The sequence below is a fragment of the Aegilops tauschii genome, chromosome 2 (genome assembly GCF_002575655.3).
Source record: "Aegilops tauschii subsp. strangulata cultivar AL8/78 chromosome 2, Aet v6.0, whole genome shotgun sequence".
Lineage (NCBI taxonomy): Eukaryota > Viridiplantae > Streptophyta > Magnoliopsida > Poales > Poaceae > Aegilops > Aegilops tauschii.
Genome location: NC_053036.3, coordinates 219,450,335 through 219,469,428, shown reverse-complemented (window position 1 = coordinate 219,469,428; position 19,094 = coordinate 219,450,335).

Sequence of the window (19,094 nt, the reverse complement as noted above, 5' to 3'; positions counted from 1 at the left end):
CCAGAGTAAGGACGAGGAATAAAAGATCCTAATACCACCCAATGGCGACGTGGGCCCGTAAGCCACACAACCAAGTTAGTAAAACCATTTTGGACAACTAGACTCAACTTCGGCCAAGGAGATGGAAAGGGGGCTACCTACAGGTAGTTGGCTCTCATACCAACTTGTGACGCCCTCTATTCAATCGTACACTAATCATACACGCGAATGTGTACGATCAAGATCAAGGACTCACGGGAAGATGTCACAACACAACTCTAGATACAAATTAAAATAATACAAGCTTTATATTACAAGCCAGGGGCCTCGAGGGCTCGAACACATAAGCTCGAAAACACAAGAGTCCGCGAAAGCAACAATATCTGAGTACAGACATAAGTTAGACAAATTTGCCTTAAGAAGGCTAGCACAAAGGCATCTACGATCGAAAAGGCAAGGCCTCCTGCCTGGGAGCCTCCTAACTACTCCTGGTCGTCGGCGGTCTCCACGTAGTAGTTGGCATCGACGGTGGCATCTGGCTCCTGGGCTCCGACATCTAGTTGCATCAACCGGAAAGAAGAAGAAAGGGGGAAAAGGGGGAGCAAAGCAACCGTGAGTACTCATCCAAAGTACTCGCAAGCAAGGATCTGCACTACATATGCAACATTATCAAAGGAAGGCTGTATATGTGGACTGGGCTGCAGAAATGCCAGAATAGAGAGAAGGCCTAGTCCTATCAAAGACTAGCATCTTCTGGAAACCACCATCTTGCAGCAACAGGAGGGAGTAGAGTAGCATAAAGTAAAGTAGTAGAAGTGTTATCAACCTCAGCCAAAGATGCTTTCTCGACTCCCTGCGAGAAAGCAATCCCAGAGCCATACTATCCAGCTCTCATCACAATCCAATTCACATCACAAGTATCCAGTTCTAGTTGTATCAATCGGAATACAACTCCAAGTATCCGTTACCGTAGGACAGGCTATCGATAGATGTTTTCTTCCCTGCAAGGGGTGCACCAACTTACCCACCATGCTCGATTAACTCCGGCCGGACACACTTTCCTGGGTCATGCCCGGCCCCGGCCAAACAATACGCCGCAACCCGACCAAGGCTTAATAGATAGGCCAGCACGCCGGACTAAACCTATGCCCCCAAGGGTCATGGGCCATCGCCCTAGGAACTCCTGCACGTTGCGAGGGCGGCCGGTGAGCAGACCTAGCTACCTCCTTAAAAAAGGTATGTGCTTACCAGTCCAACCCGGCGCGCGCCGCTCAGTCGCTGACGTCTATTAAGCTTCGGCTGATGCATACGACGCAGAACGCCCATACTATGCCCACGTGATGGTTAGTGCTATCAGGCCAGAGGCCCCTCGGATCAAATATCCAAACCGTAGTGGATTAGGAACGCGTGGTAACAAGCAGAGACTCACGAAAGATGTAACCCCGTTGCCCCGTCTCGAGGACTTGCGGCAAGGGCTAGGAATGCCCGGCCACACCTCGTAATTATCTCGCGGGCACCCTCCAGGTCAACCCGTCTCCACATCACTCGCGGGTACCCCTCAGGGTCGACCCGCCTTTCCAAGTAACAATGGTAAAGTCCAAGTATCCGTGCATCCAAACATCAAGGGAAAACCCAAGGAATCACCCCCGGTGAATTTCACTTGATGTAATCATCAAGGTGAACGTAAGAGGAACCACACCCGAGGTTCACACTTGAGGGGTTGCACGACAGAGTCGTATCGGAAGTGGTTAAGGCGGAATCACCCCCGATGACCACGACCGAAAGTGCTGTAGAGGTCTCACCCTCGGCACTCGATAGTAACCCAGTAGTGTCGAGCAACTAAGGGCAAAGTGATGTGCGGTGCCATGGCCTGGTCTTCGATCCCATTGATCGGGTCTTCAATGACGAAGCAGGGGCAAGAAGGACAAGGTGGGGGTCACTGATGGATCACTAACCAACCTATACTAAGCAGTTTAGAATAAGCAGGTAGGTAACAATGAGCAGGTTACAAAAGCAGGCTATGCATCAGAATAGGAGCAAACAATAACAGTAGCAAAATCTAATGCAAGCATGAGAGAATGTAATGGGCGATATCGGGATGATCAAAAGGGGGGGCTTGCCTGGTTGCTCAGACAAGAAGGAGGGGTCGTTGGTTACGTAGTCGATCACAGCGGCATCGGCAGCCGCCACGGAGTCTACCGAAGAGAAGAGGGGGAGAAACAGTAAATACATAGCAAGCAAGTGCATAACAGGACAACATGCATAGCTAGACGTGTTCTAACGCAGTCCTAGACGTTATAGGTGAAGGGGGAATTCAACCGGGAATGTTTTCCCAGTTCCGGACCTGTGTCAGACAGATGACCGGAGGGGAATGTTCCATGTTCATATAGTTAGAGGCATCTGACAGGTAAACGGATTGCGTATTCGGATTCGTCTCGTCATTCTGAGAAACTTTCATGTAGAAAACATTTTCATCCGAGCTACGGTTTATTTTCTACGAATTTCTAAAGTTTAAAGTATTTTCCAGAATTACTCAAATTAACAGAAATTCATTATGACGTCAGCATTGCATTGGGATGACATCAGCAGTCAACAGACTCGCTGACCAGGGTCAAACCCGACTCGTGGGTCCAGTGGGACCCACATGTCAGCCTCTGTTAGCCCAACAGCAATTTAAACTAAACTAACAGGTTAATTAGAGGAGTGGGCCCCTGGTGTCAGTGACTAACTAATTACTAATTAATTAACAGATTTTAATTAGCATATTTACTTATTTTTAAAATGGTTAAGCTAGCAGGGCCCGCATGTCAGTGGGTCAGAGTGCCCAGTCAGCAGTTGACCGAAGTCAACAGGTCAGCCGGGCCCCAGGGGCCCACGGGTCAGCGGCCCAGGGGGTGGGACCCATGGAGCCACGTCGGCGTCAGCACCGGAGAGAGCTCCGGCGACCAAAAACGACGGCGGCGCGCTCGGGAGGTGGTCGGGTTTCGCGCACAGGGCGCCGTTTCTAGCGCGGCCAGGCTCGTTCAAACGAGAAGACGACGGCGAGGCGATCTGGGGTGGTGGCAGAGGTTGCGGTGGTCGGGAACGTCGACGACGAGCGGTGAGGCGGACGCCGGACTTCAGTCGTCGTCGGGATCGGGGCTGGGGTGCGTTTGCGGGCAACCCAAGCGGCTAGACGAGGCCTACGCGGTGCGGTGAGCGCGATGGTGGCACGCACGGGACCCTATGGTCGCCGTGGCTATGACGGCGACAAGGCCAAGCGGTGTAGGGTGCGGGCTAACGCCAGAGCACGGGCTACGGGCGACTAAAGGTGGGTAGGGAAGGTGTGGAGCTCACCGAGCAGTCACGAAAGACCCTTGGTGGCTTAGGAGCAGCAGAGCTCGCCGGGGAGGAAGGGGATCGCCGGCAGCTGTTGAGGAAGAAGATGATGCGTGCGGCGATAGTGAAGCTCCACGTCCCCACCTAGTGGCACCAGGAGAGGTGGTAGAGCGCGGCGAGGCCCGTGGACAAGGCCAGCGGGCACGGGGCCGCCGGTGGCCGCGGAGATGACGGAAGGCAGCGGCGATGGTGCTCGGTGAGGGGGGGGGGAGAAGGGGATCTGGTGGGGAGAGGGAGGAGAAGTGGATCTGGGAGGGGGCGTCGAGAAGGAGTGAGGCCAGGGGGGCCAGGGGAGGCAGGGCGTCGCCCTTATCCCTTCCCTGACGGGGCTGGCGAGAGGGTTCGGTGGCGACCGGCGGGCGCGGTCGCTGGGTCGGGTGAACAAGGAGGAGGGAGGCGACCGTGGGAGGTGGGCTGCTGGGTTGGGCCGCCCAGATGACTAAGGCCCAGGGAGGTCAGGGGGGTTCCTTTCCTTCTTCTTTTTTTGCATTTCTATTTCTTTTCCCTTTTTACAGAAAATGCTTTGCAAATTTTTGGAGCTGCCAAAAGGATTATGTAAAATGTGGGACTTGGCCACATAATTACAATGCAATGTTTGACACAGCCACAAAAAGTTTGGAAGAAGTTTGAATTAGATGGAATTTGCAAAAACATGGAAAAGCAATTAATTTGCTGATTTGGCACTGTTTTAATTTGCAATAGTCCATCTTAGCTTGGAGGTGATGTTGTTTTCCTTAACAATCATTTGTTATGGATATTTTACTAAATGATGGACTATTTTGCAGCAACTTTTGTGCAACTTAAAAAATTACTTGCAAACTGAATTTGATTCCAAAGTGGAATTTCCAATGAGAAATGAATCAAAGGTGATTAAGCATCGTTTGAAAAAAATTATTAGCTTAATCATAGAGGTTTACTGTAGCATGACACTGGGGCGTTACAGAATCTGTCATCCAGTTCTGCTTTAGATTCACCTTCTGTTATGAGTAAACTTGCAACACCACCACATGCTATTAATTCTGATATGTCGCAAGTTATTGATGATGCTACTTCTACTATGAATGATGCTTATGATGATGCTAGTACCTTGCTTGATAATGATGATGTGCCACTTGGTGAATTTGTTGATAAACAAATTTCTAGAGTTATACAACATGATGTTGTTGAATCTGATGATGAGCCTGAAACTGAAACTCCTGAAACACCTATTAAAACTAGCCTTCCTAGATATGAATTGCCTAAGGTACCAAAAGGTTATGATATGAGTGAAGAAGCAATTAGAGATATTCTTGCTTGCAATGATAGTGATGATATAGAGAAATTACTATGCAAGTATAAAGAAAAATATTTGAATGCTAGAATGAAATGTGATCCTAAGTTTGCTACTTCACCTATCTGTATTGCGAATAAGGATTATGAATTCTCTGTTGACCCAGAGTTAATTACTTTGGTTGAATCTGATCCTTTCCATGGTTATGAAACTGAAACTGTTGTGGCACATCTTACTAAGTTGAATGATATAGCCACCTTTTTACTCATGATGAGAAAACTCGCTATTACTCTATTCTCAAATTATTTCCTTTCTCGTTAAAGGGTGATGCTAAAGCTTGGTACAATACTCTTGCTCCTGGTTTTGTGCATAGTACCCAAGATATGATTTATTACTTCTTTGAAAAATATTTTCCTGCTCATATGAAACAAGCTGCCTTACAGGAAATATTTAAATTTGTGCAAACTAAAGAAGAGAGTCTCCCACAAGCTTGGGGGAGGCTTTGCAAATTACTTAATGCTTTGCCTGATCATCCTCTTAAAAAATGAAATACTTGATATCTTCTATAATGGACTAACTGATGCTTCTAGGGACTTCCTAGATAGTTGTGCTGGTTGTGTTTTCAGGGAACAAACTGTTGGACAAGCTGAAAAATTATTGAATAATATATTGAAAAATTATGATGATTGTACTATTCCTCAACCACCGCCTAAACCCACTCCGAAGAACAGGGGTATATTATATCTCAGTCCTGAAGATATGCAAGAGGCAAAGAAATCTATGAAGGAAAAAGGTACTAAAGCTGAGGATGTTAAAAATTTACCTCCTATTGAAGAAATACATGGGCTTAATACACCACCGTTGCCTAAGGTGGTAGAGGTAAATTCTTTAATGAAGTTCAATGAAAATGAGAATCCTCACAATATGCATCCTAGCCAATGCCCTCACGAGTTTGAAAACGACATTAGAAAACAGGATCACTTCAATGCAAATGTTATGAAACAATTGAAATATAATTCTGATACGATTGCTCGTTTGAGTGACTTGTTATTTAGAATATCAAATGATGTTAGAGGTGTTGGAAAACATGCTTCTATGGTTCAAACCTAGTTAGAACAAGTGACTAAATCACAAAGAGAATTACTTGATGAAATGAATCATAATATGCATGACTTTGTTGTTAGAGTTGCAACTAGAGGAGGTAAAATGACTCAGGAACCACTTTATCCTGAGGGACACCCAAAAAGAATTGAACAAGATTCACAAAGAGCAAACACTAGTGCACCTAGTCCTTCTAAAAAGAGAAGGAAGAAGAAAAATGATAGGACTTTGCACACTTCTAGTGAACCTGAAATAGAGAAACCCCCTGATAATGATAATGAAACTTCTATCTCTGATACTGAAACTCAATCTGGTAATGAACACTCACCTAGTTATAATGGAAAAGACAATGATGGGGTTCATGAAGACACTCAACCAAATAATGAAAAAGAACCAGACAATGATGTTGAGATAGAACCACCTATTGATCTTGATAACCCACAACCTAAGAATAAAAGATATGACAAAAGAGACTTTGTTGCTAGAAAACACGGTAAAGAAAGAGAACTGTGGGTTAAAAAACCTATGCCTTTTCCACCCAAGTCAACTAAAAAGAAAGATGATGAAGAATTTGAACGCTTTGCTGAAATGCTGAGGCCAGTGTTTTTGCATACTCGCTTGACTGATATTCTAAAAATGCCTCCTTATGCAAAATACATGAAAGACATCATCACAAATAAGAGAAAAATGCCGGAAGCTGAAATCTCCACTATGCTTGCTAATTATACTTTTAAAGATGGAGTACGTGAAAAACTTGGAGATCCGGGAATACCAACTATACCTTGCTCTATCAAAAAGAATTATGTGAAAACTGCTTTGTGTGATTTTGGAGCTGGTGTTAGTGTTATGCCTTTCTCTTTATATAAAAGACTTGACTTGAATAAACTCACACCTACTAAAATATCTTTGCAAATGGCTGACAAATCAATTGCCATACCTATCGGTATCTGTGAGGATGTGCCCGTTGTTGTTGCTAATGTTACTATTTTGACTGACTTTGTTATACTTGAGATGCCCGAGGACGACAACATGTCGATTATCCTTGGTAGACCCTTCTGGAATACTGCAGGGGCTGTTATTGATTGCAATAAAAGCAAGGTCACTTTTCATATTAATGGTAATGAGCATACGGTGCACTTTCCGAAGAAACAATTCCAAGTGAATGGTATTAATGTTATTGAAAAATCTCCGACAATCACTATTGGAAGCTTTAAAATACCTCTACCTACTGTTAAAAATAAATATGAAATCCTTATTGTTGGGGAAATGCATATCCCCATTGAGGTAACTTAGTGATTTATGAAAGTTCTTTGGTTTCATGCTAATCGAAAGTGCACTAGTGCAGAATCGGGCTCTAGCGCCGGTTCGTAAGGGCCTTTAGTGCCGGTTCTGTAACCGGCACTAAAGGGTGGGGACTAAAGGCCCCCCCTTTAGTACCGGTTCGGCACGAACCGGTACTAAAGTGCCACCACGTGGCACGAGACAGGCCCGGGTGCGGGTAGACCATTAGTACCGGTTGGTAACACCAACCAGTACTAAATGTTGGGGGGGGGGGGTTGGTTTTATTTTTTGTTTTTCCTTTAATTTTGTGCTTTCAATTTAATTTAGTGATTGTTTTACATTATAATGAGTTGTTAAATCATTAGGTGAAAGTACCGCAGATTAGTTTCGACTGGATGCATGTGGATCCTAGCTAGCTAAGTGATCAAGTATATGCCATATATCCATATTACTTGATCACTTAATTAGGTGATCAAGGTAATATGGATATGGCATATACTTGATCACTTAGCTAGGATCCATCCAGTTGAAACTAATCTGCGGTTTCTTTCATAAATGATATAATAACTCATCATCATCATCATCATCATCATCATATTAATATAAAAACTCTTGCATCATATCATCACCAACAACAGTATACTAGCTAGCTAAAAATCATCATATATAGTCATCATTACCACTATTTAATCATCATAGTCATTACCGCTATCTAATCACCACCAACACTAGCTTAAAGAAGAAACATTCACGTGTACCAGAAGCAAAGATATCATCGAGTTCAACATGGTCAAGATATTATAAGCGTTCGTAACACCACAAAGGCAAAATCACTCTTTGAGATTAAGTTCAGGACGAAGAACACAGACATGAGAGGACAAGTACTAAGAGCATGAACTAGCTAGCACTCCTGCTGCCCTCTCTCAGGTAAAATAGCATAGAACATGTATAGCTCTCCTGATTCATCATATTGGAGCATGCAGATGAACCTGTCTCCTAATCGTGGGCTGCGCTTCTGCTTGCTACCCCCTAGTACTTCTCTGCGATCGTTAACAATTTTGCTCCAATCTTTCACTATTAAGCATTCCTCGCTTTTAGAAATCCTGAATGCACTCATGTGCAATGTAGGATGTCTTGGCCGTAAGCTAACCATTGACATGCGACCTTTAGTCTCGATCCACTGAGGCACAACTGTCATCGGGAGTCCCTGTTGAAGAACATCGTATAGTAATATACTTAGCAATGAAAGTTTAATTTAGCTTGAAAAATAATGTATGCGAAAGATGCACTAAGGACAAATAGTAAAAATCTTACCATCTTTCCTAAATAGATGTGACCGTAGTTCAATACGATCACTATTGGTCGCACGTTTTGAGTACTAAGATTTTCAAATTCAGGAAAATAATTTCTCTTGACAGCATCAAGATCCTCAAGCCATGAAACATAATGACTTATCTCCTCGCAGTTTAGTTCAGCCCCGGGACAGTGGACGGTCCTGTCTACCAAGCGCCAGACATGTTTGCTTGAATGGAAATAAGCTGTCCATTGAAATTAGTTGTCAACTATTTTTGAATAAACAATATCGAAGACATAAATATGGTTGAGAAACTCACATAATGGTAGAACTGGAGGCGTCTGCACATCGACCCAGATGTCTCTACTACCTTCAATATCATCTTCCGGATGAATATAAAAGGTGATAACCAGATCAGGCTCAAATGCATAAGCCTTGCATAGTGCTTGCCAAGTTTTGCGTTCAAAGTAGGTGTATGTGTCTGCATTGTATAATTTGACATTGAAAGTATAACCATGCTCGGTCTTCAAGTAAACTCTCTTTACCTCCATAGTTTCCATAGCACTGAAACCTATCTTATCCAAGACTAAAATTCTTGCATGGCAGGGGATGCGCTAGTAGAATAGTGAAAATTTAAAATCATAAGTTCAAGCAAATGAAGCATAAGTCATGGTTAATTACGAAAAAAGACTTGTCGTTGTGACTTACTGTATCCACTTCGAAGGTCTCATCCAGCTTGATGTTGAAGTGCCTATCATCAACAAGGAAATTTCTGTCGCACAGGCCGCGCTGGTCTTCACAGTATTCGCACATAATGAAATCTTTTTCGTCGTCAGACGACATTTCCTATGTTCATATGCATGGGTGAAACATTAAACACTTACTAGTTCTATTAATTCAACTAAATAAACTAGTTCTATTAATTCAACTAATTCAACTAAGCATTTACTAAAAATAAACTAGTTCTATTAATTTCCTTACAAAAATAAAGTAGCTAGTTCTATATAGTAATATTTTAATTAGATCATCAAATCTCAGATACCTAAATTTTCTTACTAAAAATAAACTAGTTCTATTAATTCAACTAATTCAACTAAGCATTTACTAAAATATATAAAGTAGCTAGTTCTATATAGTAATATTTTAATTAGATCATCAAATCTCATATACCTAAATTTTCTTACTAAAAATAAACTAGTCCTATTAATTTTCTTACTAATTCAACTAAACACTTACTAATTCAACTAAGCACTTATTAATTTTCTTACTAATTCAACTAAGCACTTACTAATTGATCTAACATTAATATATCTAATTCATCTTTAAGTAAAAGTATAAAAAACTAACTCATCTAATTAACACTAATTAATATCTAGCTAAATCATCTAACAATTGACATTAATATTTAACTTTTCTATCTAATTCATCTAACATTCGACATTAATCTAACATTCTTATCTAGGTAATTCATCTAATTAGATCATCTAATTAACAATTTGACATGCATTAATCTAAAAAACAGAAAACAGAAAATAAGTAAAAAAAATGTGTGCGTGTGTGTGTGTGTGTGTGTGTGTGTGTGTATGTGTGTGTGTGTATGAGCGGGGGCGGCGACGTACGGGGCGGCGGCGCGAGACGGCGACGACGGGCGGCGGCGTATGGGGCGGCGACGCGAGACGGCGACGGCGGGCGGCGGGGGCGATGGCGAGTGGCGGGGGCAGCGAGGGCGAGACAGTGATAGGCAACGGCGCGGGACGGGAGCGGCGGCAATGTCGCGAAGAGGTTGGAGATGGGGAGATGAAACTGAATTTTTCGTAAGTGCTATATATATAGGAAGTGCCTTTAGTACCGGTTGGAGCTACCAACCAGTACTAAAGGCCAATTTTGGCCAGGCCAAGCGGCGGGAAGCGGCCACCTTTAGTACCGGTTGGTGGCTCCAACCGGTACTAAAGTCCACCCTTAAATACCTGTTAGAGCCACGAACCTGTACTAAAGGGCGCTGTGATGTCAAGAAATAAATGACTGAAAAATAGCAAATGACTGAAAAATAGCAAATGATGCCAGAAAGTGTTGAAAATTGATGACTTTGCTTTGAATGGTGCATACGGAACACAAAAAAGTCTGGAGTTCAAATAAGTTTAGAAAAATGAAGTGCCCGTGTAACAGATGAGTTCTCGTCCGAAACCCTGATACTCCGAAAGAGATTGTCCAGTTTGTACACGAAGTGCATCCAGTTTTTACCGTAACCCTCTCTACTTTTTTGCACATGCTATGTGGGTGAAATGAAGATACCATGCCAAGTTTCAACATTTTCAGAGTTAATTTTGTAGTGATTTTCAATTTCACGGTCATTTAGCTCTCTAAACAAATCGGTAAATGACTGAAAATTAGCAAATGATGTCAGAAAGTGTTGAAAATTGATGACGTCGCTTTGAATGGTGCATACGGAACGCAAAAAAGGTCTAGAGTTCAAATATGTTTAGAAAAATGAAGTGCCCGTGTAACAGATGAGTTCTCGTCCCAAACCCTGATACTCCGAAAGAGATTGTCCACTTTGTACACGAAGTGCATCCAGTTTTTACCGTAACCCTCTCTACTTTTTTGCACATGCTATGTGGGTGAAATGATGATACCATGCCAAGTTTCAACATTTTTAGAGTTCATTTTGTAGTGATTTTCAATTTCACAGTCATTTAGTTCTCTAAACAAATCGGTAAATGACTGAAAAATAGCAAATGATGTCAGAAAGTGTTGAATATTGATGACGTCGCTTTGAATGGTGCATAAGGAATGCAAAAAAAGTCTGGAGTTCAAATAAGTTTAGAAAAATGAAGTGCCCGTGTAACAGATGAGTTCTCGTCCGAAACCCTAATACTCCGAAAGAGATTGTCCAGTTTGTACACGAAGTGCATCCAGTTTTTGCCGTAACCCTCTCTACTTTTTTGCACATGCTATGTGGGTGAAATGATGATACCATGCCAAGTTTCAACATTTTTAGAGTTCATTTTGTAGTGATTCTCAATTTCACGGTCATTTAGCTCTCTAAACAAATCGGTAAATGACTGAAAAATAGCAAATGATGTCAGAAAGTGTTGAAAATTGATGACGTCGCTTTGAATGGTGCATACGGAACGGAAAAAAGTCCGGAGTTCAAATAAGTTTATGTTGAGGATATAAGCCTTAGAGTCACCCGCCCGGAGGGGCCGGGTTACTCATAATGGTCATCGCCTGAAGCCCGGCACCAAGCCTGAAGACGGCAGGCCAAAGATGGGCTTGAGACCCGGACGTGTTATAAGGCCCGTAGTTACAACCGCTATTATGGTAGAACTTGTAGTGTAAGGCAAGAATAATTGAGAGTCCGAGCCGGACACTCTTATGAGCCGGCCGGGACTCTGAGAGCTGCTGGGCGTCAACCTCTCTATATAGAGGGACGACCCGGCGACGGTTTAAGGACAGGGACGATCTCATCGAGAGCCAGGCATAGCAATTAAGCTCCCTGGTCATCGAAACCCTAATCAATACCACCTCAACTGGACGTAGGCTTTTACCTTCACCGTAAGGGGCCAAACTAGTATAACCCTCGTGTTCCTTGTCCCGTTTAACCCCTTCAAGCTTCCTAGCTGCGATGGCTCCACGACTAAGTCCTAGCTCGAGGCCATCTGCCGTGACAATTCCACGACAGTTGGCACCCACCGTGGGGCCAGTGCACGGTGGATTTGAGTTCTTGAAGGGCAGCTTCGAAGGGCTCAAGGGATACGCTGTGGGCCGGATGACCAAGAGTCGTCGCGGCAAGCTCTACATCGACGATGCAAACTGGGGCCCCGACGCCGGCTCAATTGAGTACGGGTACCAGGTCCCCTTCGGCGGAATTCATGTCTTCATTGGCAAGATTGGTGAGCAGGGCCCTGAGCCGGGTCTCTGCGCCGATCTCATCGAGACGGCTCAGCGTGCAAGACCCGCCCGGGCCCTGCCTGCCTTGAAGCATGCTTTTGTGGGATGTGTCCATGGAGGGCTCTCTGTTGGATTTGGATCTGGTGATGAGACGGCCGCCGGCTCTGACGGCGAGTCGTCCACAGATGAGTCAAACTCGTTGTATCAAATTCAAGATGGCAGGCTCAGGAGTTGTTCCGATGGTGACAGTATTCCGGCCTCTTTTGAGCCGCCGAGCCGGGTTGGAATCTTCATGGCCGGTGCACAGCCTGTTCAGCACCCTGCCGCGGGGTCAGGAAATCCGGTACCTTCGCCGACTCAGGTGCTGATGGATCTCACGGACAAGATGACGGCCCTTTTGACCGCCACGGTTGACCCAGCGGATCAAGCTCAGCATGACGCGGAGGTGGCGCAGTTAAAGTTAGATCTAGTGAAAGCCAAGGAGGATCTGGCGGCGGAAGGGATCAGGATGGCTGCGGAGAGGGCGGCTCTCGACGCCCAGACTCAGTTGATTCAGGCGCAGTCCTTCCGGCTCACGATGGATCAGAACGCGTCCAATGAGGTCATGAGAAGGAGGCATCAAAAGGCCCAATCTCGACTCCCTCCGGTCTACGATCCTTGAAACCTCTTCAACACGCCAGGTGCAGGGTCTAGTAACCCGCCGGGGATCATAGTGCCCGGGTCTGGGACCCCTGTTCAGCCACAAGTGATGGGGCCTCCCCGGGTGAACCCTGCCCCGCCTCAGTATGTGCCAATACCGCCGGGTCATTATGCTAACCCGCTGGAGAACATGGTCGCCGCAGCAGCACGGCTGGCGGCTCTCCCAATTGACGGCGACTCTCCAACGGCTATTGAAACCCGCCGGGTCAGAGAACTCCTTCAGATAGTGCTGGCGCAGCAAGAGGCGTATTCTTACAGCCGGGACAGGATCCACTCAACCCCTCGTCCAGGCCGGAGCCCGAGTTATAGCAGACACATGGTCTCAGCGACCGGCTCAAGTAATGTCCGACGCCATGACCCGCCCCCTGGCCATGGCCCGGCTCATAACGGAGCCTTTCACGCAACAGACCAAGATAGAGCGCGGCAAGAGGCGGAGCAGGTGCCTCAGTTGATGGCTTACCAAAGACCCCCGACTTATCCGACGACTTCCGTCGACGTGGGTATCCCTACGAGGACTGGAGGTGTCCCTTGTTTAGTACCGGCTCTCCACAATGAACGTCTACCCAAGGACTTCAAGGGGCCTAGGAAGGTGCCTAATTACATGATAGATTTACAACCTGGAGCCTGGATCGAGAGTTACGAGATGGCCATGGAATTGCTGGAGGTCAGTGAAGCAGCGATGGCCAAGTACTTCACCATGATGCTAGATGGGACTGCCCGCACTTGGTTGAAAGGGCTACCACCGAATTCCATCGGGTCTTGGGCTGAGTTGAAAGCCCGGTTCATCCAAAACTTCAAAGATACCTGTAGGCAGTCTATGTCAATTGTGGTTTGACTAACTGTAAACAGCAAGAGGGTGAGTCTACGACACATTGGGTTCCCCGGGTCAAAGAGATAATACATTCATTTGATAAGATGGATGCCGGCTCTGCAGTCTTAATGTTGGAGCAGAATTGTCGCTTCCTGCCCCTGAAGATGAAACTCGGGCAGCTTAAGCGCGACTGCAATGATATGGGTACGCTGATGGCGGCTCTCGTCAAGTACGCCGACTCTGATAGTACCAAGGACCCCGCTTCAGATGATCAAAGGACAGGGAAGGGAAAGAAGAACGGCAATGGCAAGGGTCCTCAGCATAACCCGGGGAACCAAGGAGGTCGCAAGCGTAAAGCCGACGGCAGCCTAGAGTTCGTGGACAACGCCAGCTCACAAGGTAATAACCAGCGACGCAAGGGGAGGCCACCTCCCCGAGCCGGCGGGTCAGGCCCGACGCTGGAGCAGCTGTTGAATGAGCCTTGTCCAAGGCATGGCTCTAGGGAGAAGCCAGCTACTCATCTATGGAAGGATTGCGCTATCATGAAGGCCTTTAAGAATTGCAATGCCTTTAATGGCAACAATGGCCCGGGCGGCGGCTCAGGTGCTGGTGGTTTTCATGGCCCGGGCGTCGGCTCAAATTCTAATCCTCAGAACGGTCAAGGGGGCTTCAATCAGCAGTCTGGCCAGGGTCATCAACAACAGTAGGGGGGTTATCAGACCAATCCAAAGCAGCTTAACGGTGGACAGTATCACGTATTTACCACCAGTCTGTGTAAGCGAGATCAGAAGCTTCATAAGAGGGCTGTGAATGTTGTTGAGCCGGCGGTTCCACGCTATTTAAGATGGTTTGAGCAGCCTATTGTGTGGAGTAGGGAGGATCACCCTCCCCGGGTTGATAATCCGGGTCACTTGGCCCGGGTGGTGGCCCCTCAGGTGGGAGGATATAAGTTCACTAAGGTGCTCATGGATGGAGGCAGCAGCATCAACATCCTCTATTATGAGACCTTCCGTCGTATGAGGTTGATTGATAAGAACCTCAGCCAGTCCAATACTATTTTCCATGGTGTGGTGTCTGGTAAGTCGGCTTATCCAGTTGGTAAGATCGAGTTGGAAGTGGCCTTTGGGGACGAGTACAACTACAGGGTGGAAAAATTGACCTTTGAGGTGGTCAAGATAAGAAGTCCGTATCATGCTATATTTGGGCGGCCGGCATACGCCAAGTTCATGGCACGGCCGTGTTACGTGTATTTGCAGCTTAAGACGCCATGTTACAATGGGACCATCACAGTTCATGGCAGCCGGAAGGTGGCCTTGGAGTGTGAGGAAGGTGATGCGGCTTATGCAGAATCTGTTTGTGCAACAGAGGAGTTGAAGTTTTACAAGGACAATGTTGACCCAACATATATGACCTCTCTGAAAAAGCCAACTACAGAGCATGAGCCGGCAATGAAATTTAAGTCGGCTGATGAGACTAAACTTGTTGACTTTGTTCCAGGTGATTCATCTCAGCAGTTTAGCATCAGTGCCAATCTGGATCCAAAATAGGAAAGCGCGCTCATCGAGTTCATCCGTGAGAATAGGGACATTTTTACATGGAAGCCTTCTGACATGCCAGGTGTACCTAGAGAACTCGCTGAGCACACTCTCAATGTTGATCCGAAATTTAAGCCGGTCAGGCAATTCCTTCGGCGGTTTAATGAAGAGAGGCGGAAAGCCATTGGTGAAGAGGTAGCCCGGCTCTTGGCGGCCGGGTTTATTGTTGAAGTCTTTCACCCAGAGTGGTTAGCTAACCCGGTGCTCGTGCTCAAGAAGAATGGCACCTGGCGGATGTGTGTGGACTACACGGACTTAAACAAGGCATGTCCGGCTGATCCTTTTGCTCTTCCCCGTATTGATCAAATCATTGATGCTACGGCGGGTTGCGAGCGCTTAAGTTTCTTGGATGCTTATTTTGGATACCATCAGATTAAAATGGCGGTTAAGGACCAGGAGAAGACGGCGTTCATCACTCCCTTTGGAGCCTTCTGCTATGTGTCTATGCCCTTTGGACTCAAGAGTGCACATGCAACTTATCAGCGTTGCGTGCAGAACTGTCTTCATAACCAGATTGGGCGCAATGTTCATGCCTATGTGAATGATATTCTGGTTAAGTCCAGGGAGAAGGAAACCCTGATAGATGATCTGAGGGAAAACTTTGATAATCTCCGGGTCTACAAGATGATGCTTAACCCGGCCAAGTGTGTTTTTGGTGTTCCTGCAGGCAAGCTCTTGGGTTTCTTGGTTTCTAACAGAGGCATTGAAGCTAACCCGGAGAAGATCAAGGAAATCACCTCTCTGGCTAAGCCGGCGTGCATAAACGACGTCCAGCGCCTGGCAGGTCGTATTGCTGCTTTAAGCCGGTTTATAAGCCGTTTGGGTGAGAAGGCCATGCCATTGTACCAGTTGATGAAGAAAACCGATGACTTTGTCTGGAATGATGCTGCTAATACTGCTTTTGAGGATTTGAAGAGACAGCTGTCAGAGCCCCCAGTCCTTGCTGCTCCGGTTGACAAGGAGCCTTTATTGCTGTATGTAGCTGCTAACACACGGGCCGTCAGTGTGGCTGTGGTGGTGGAGTGCAAGGAAGAGGGTAAGGAGCATCCGGTTCAGTGACCGGTTTATTACGTCAATGAAGTGCTCATCGAGTCCAAACAGCGGTATCCACATTGGCAGAAGCTTGTTTATGGTGTGTTCATGGCAAGCCGGAAACTTAAGCATTATTTCCAGGGTCACCCTATCACTGTGGTCAGTTCTGCCCCCCTTGGAGATATCATTAAAAATAGAGAGGCCACAGGGAGAGTGGCTAAGTGGGCTATAGAGCTCGGACCTCATGGTCTGAAATACGTACCACACACTGCTATTAAATCCCAAGCCTTGGTGGATTTCATCAACGATTGGACAGAGCTACAAGTGCCCGAAGAAAAGCCGGATAACACATACTGGACTATTCACTTTGATGGGTCCAAGCAATTGGAGGGCTCGGGGACTGGAGTTGTATTGGCTTCCCCTAAAGGTGACAAGTTCCATTATGTGTTACGGTTGATGTTTCCTTGTACTAACAATGCGGCTGAGTACGAGGCCTTGCTCCATGGTCTTCGGATGGCTAAAGAGATGAGCTTGAGCCGGGTAAGGTGCTTCGGCAACTCAGACTTAGTGGCTCAACAGGTATCAGGCAAGTGGGACTCAGACTTATCGCCGTGAAGTTGATGCTATTGCTGGACACTTTCAGGGTTACCAAGTAGAGCACATCGATCGCAGGAAGAACGAGGCGGCTGATGCTTTAAGCCGGCTGGGCTCTCAGCGAAAACCGGTGCCGCCTAATACTTTCCTGGACGTCTTGCATAGCCCTTCTGTTAAGTTGCCTACAGAGGAAGATTTGGCTGTCCCTGACCCGGAGGCACAATTGGTGGCGGCTCTCCACATCATCCCGGACTGGACAGTGCCTTATCTGGCTTACATGACCCGGGGAGATTTGCCTGAGGATGAAACTTTGGCCAGACAAATAACCCGGCGGTCTAAGTCAATGGTTGTTATCAATGGTGATCTGCATTGCCGCAGTGTTACGGGAGCGTTCCAGCGTTGTGTCTCCCCTGAGGAAGGTCAAGAAATCTTGCATGAGATTCACGAAGGGGATTATAGCCATCATGCCGGCTCAAAATCCTTTGTGGCCAAGGCTTTTCGTCATGGTTTTTATTGGCTGACGGCTCATGCTGATGCGGAGGACTTGGTCAGTAAATGTGATGGTTGCGAGAGGTTCTCGCGACGGGCTCATGTGCCGGCTTAGGAGCTGAGGATGATACCAATCACTTGGCCATTTGCGGTCTGGGGGCTTGATATGGTTGGGCCTTTTAAAAGGTCCAAGGACAAGAAGACCCACCTCTTGGTGGCAGTTGACAAGTTCACAAAGTGGGTTGAGGCAGAGCCCGTTAGCAAGTGTGACGCAGCCACGGCGGTTCAGTTCATGAAAAAGGTGATATTTCGCTTTGGCTTTCCACACTGCATTATAACTGACAACAGCACCAATCTATCTAAGGGTGCTATGGAGGAGTTTTGTCAACGAGAGCATATTCGACTTGGTGTTTCATCAGTGGCTCATCCTCAATCCAATGGTCAAGCTGAGAGAGCTAATCAGGAAATTCTGAAAGGCATCAAGCCCCGGCTTTTGGTCCCTTTGCAACGGACGCCGGGTTGTTGGGTGGAGGAGTTACCCTCCGTGTTATGGAGCATCAATACTACTCCTAACAGGTCTATGGGTTACACGCCTTTCTTCATGGTTTATGGAGCGGAAGCAGTCCTCCCCAATGACATCCGCCATGACTCGCCTCGAGTGGCGGCTTATGTTGAGGCGGATAATGAACAGGCGCGCCAAGATGCTCTTGACTTGTTGGACGAACAGCGTGATGTGGCAGCAGCTCGCTCAGCGATTTACCAACCAGACTTGCGCCGTTATCACAGTCGCCGGGTTAAATCCCGGGTCTTCCAGGAAGGTGATCTGGTGCTCCGGCTCATCCAAGATCAAACCGATGCGCACAAGCTATCCCCGCCTTGGGAAGGACCCTTTGTGGTCAGCAAGAACTTGCACAACGGGTCATACTACCTTATTGACGTTCGCAAGCATAAAGATTCACGAAAGTCAAAGGAAGAGACCCGTCGGCCGTGGAACATAGCTCAGCTTCGGCCTTATTACACTTGAGCCACCGGCTCTCACAATGTACATATTTCTATAAGCCATGTATATATTATGATAAGCAATAAAGCAGGACCTCTGTCCTTTTTTCTCCTCCAAAGGTAAATGTGTTGTTTCCATTACAAGATCACATGGTAACTTAGAGGTGGATCCGGCTTAGGATCGTATTCGAATCTAGCCGTACGCAATATAATCACTTGGGGGCTTCCTGTTCAAACATAGGTCGTATTCGAACCAAAGAGAACATAGCTGTCGATACCCATTTGATTGGCAAAGTGCCGAGCTCATTGGGGAGTTTTCTTTGATCATATCTGAATCAGAGCTCGACCCCCTTTCGGAACCGACGTGGATCGTATTCGAATCAGCGTCGTTGAACAACTCTTAAGGTCATTTGGGGGCTTCCTGTTCAAACATGGGTCGTATTCGAACCAAAGAGAACATAGCTGTCGGTACCCTCTTGATCGGCATCGCCAAACCCACTGGGGGCTATATGATCACATTCGAATCTTGGCTCAACCCCTTTGGGACGGGTCTCTGGTCGTATTCGAACCGGAAGCCCCTAAGTTTTGATTTTCTGATTTACAACAAGTTCTTCTGGTTGTATCAACAGTGTACACGGCGGTTCTTATTCTGCCGGCTTAACTTTGGTTCACAAGTGCTAG